This window comes from Corvus brachyrhynchos, unplaced genomic scaffold (assembly GCF_000691975.1).
Source record: "Corvus brachyrhynchos isolate BGI_N302 unplaced genomic scaffold, ASM69197v1 scaffold2020, whole genome shotgun sequence".
Classification (NCBI taxonomy): domain Eukaryota; kingdom Metazoa; phylum Chordata; class Aves; order Passeriformes; family Corvidae; genus Corvus; species Corvus brachyrhynchos.
This window is the reverse complement of record NW_008235788.1, coordinates 2,238-3,973: the sequence shown is the minus strand read 5'-3', so window position 1 is coordinate 3,973 and position 1,736 is coordinate 2,238. Positions and strand designations below refer to the sequence as shown.

The window sequence follows — 1,736 nt, the reverse complement described above, 5'->3', positions numbered from 1 at the left end:
AAATCCACCCCCAACCCGGGGAATCCACCCCAAAATCCATGGGAGCCATGGAATCTATCCCAAACCCATCCCAATCCATGGGATCCATCCCAAACCCATCCCAAACCCATCCCAAACCATCCCAAATCCATCCCTAATCCATCCCTAACCCATCCCAAATCCATGGGATCCATCCCAAACCCATCCCAAACCCATCCCAAATCCATCCCAAATCCATCCCAACCCCATCCCAAATCCATCCCAAATCCATCCCAACCCAATCCCAAAATCCACCCCCAACCCGGGGAATCCACCCCAAAATCCATGGGAGCCATGGAATCTATCCCAAACCCATCCCAATCCATGGGATCCATCCCAAACCCATCCCAAATCCATGGGATCCATCCCAAACCCATCCCAGATCCTGGGAACCCATCCCAAATCCATCCCAAATCCATCCCAAATCCATCCCAATCCATGGGATCCATCCCAATCCCATGGGATCCATCCCAAACCCATCCCAAACCCATCCCAAATCCATCCCAAATCCCATCCCAAACCCATCCCAAACCATCCCAAATCCATCCCTAATCCATCCCTAACCCATCCCAAATCCATGGGATCCATCCCAAACCCATCCCAAAACCCACGGGATCCATCCCAAAATCCCGCTTTGCTTTGAATCCCAGTGACCCCAATTCCCGAGGTTTTCCCAGGAAAATCCTCCCATCCCTGCAGCCGCAACTTCCAACCTTTTCCCTCCGGAATTCCTGGGATTTTTTCACTCCCAGTGACCCCAGTTTGGGGTTTTTCCTTGGGATATTTATCCCCATTCCTGCATCTGGAGAATCTCTGGAATTCCACATTTTTTTGAGTCCAAACAATCCAATTTTAGGGAACTTCCAACCTTTTTCCCCCCTTGGAATTCCCGGGATTTCTTTTTTTTTTTTTTTGGCGCTCCCCGACGTTTTCCCAGGAATTTTCCTCCCTCCCAATCCCATTAAACCCCACACCCCATGACAAAAGCCCATCCCCCACGGAATTCCAGAGGGATTCCAGGGAATCCCGGCCGCCGGGATTGAGGGAATTCCGGGATTTTTCCCGCAGTACGAGGTCGCCGTGGTGACGGAGAAGGGCGTGGAGCTCGAGGGACCCCTGACCCTGGAGGCCAACTGGGACATCGCCCACCTGGTCAGGTAATTCCCACCTGGAAAAACCCGGGATTGGGAATTCCAGGTTGGATCCAGCTGATTTTCCTGCCTCTCTAATTCCCCTTTTTCCCGTTTTTTTTCCCCTTTTTCCAGCGGTTTCGAGTGATCTCCTGGAGCTGCTCCCACCTCGTCCCATCCCTGCTTTTTTTAATCCCATCCCTTTTTTTCCCCCCCCCCTCTGGAATGGCGAATCCGACGGATTTTTGGGAATAAAGATCAACCCTTTCAGAGCTGTGTGTGTTTCTTCGGGAATTCTCCCAAATTCGGGGAATTCCGGTTTCTGAATCCTGATTTTTTTGGGGGGGAGGGGTTCTTTTTTTACCGAAATCGTGGAATTTTTGAGGTGGGAAAAGCCCCTTTGGGATGGAGCTCGGGAATTCCAAGGTCACCCCTAAACCCTGCGCTTCGGGGATCCTCCAAAACCTCGGGAATGCTCCCAAAAAAACGGCGATTTCAGGGAATTCTGGAGTTCTGGGTGGAGGCTGCGGCTCCAAATCCTGGTTTTTACCGAAATCTGGGAATTTTTGAGGTGGGAAAACGGACCCT

General features: G+C 51.5%; 1 long non-coding RNA gene across 1 annotated transcript; it reads left to right on the top strand.

Annotated features, from left to right (window-relative positions):
* Nucleotides 1-892: 892 nt before the first annotated feature.
* Nucleotides 893-1,420, top strand: LOC103611462. The gene is made up of 2 exons (XR_552302.2): nt 893-1,175; nt 1,284-1,420. It is a non-coding gene; the product is annotated as an uncharacterized LOC103611462 (long non-coding RNA).
* Nucleotides 1,421-1,736: the final 316 nt, after the last annotated feature.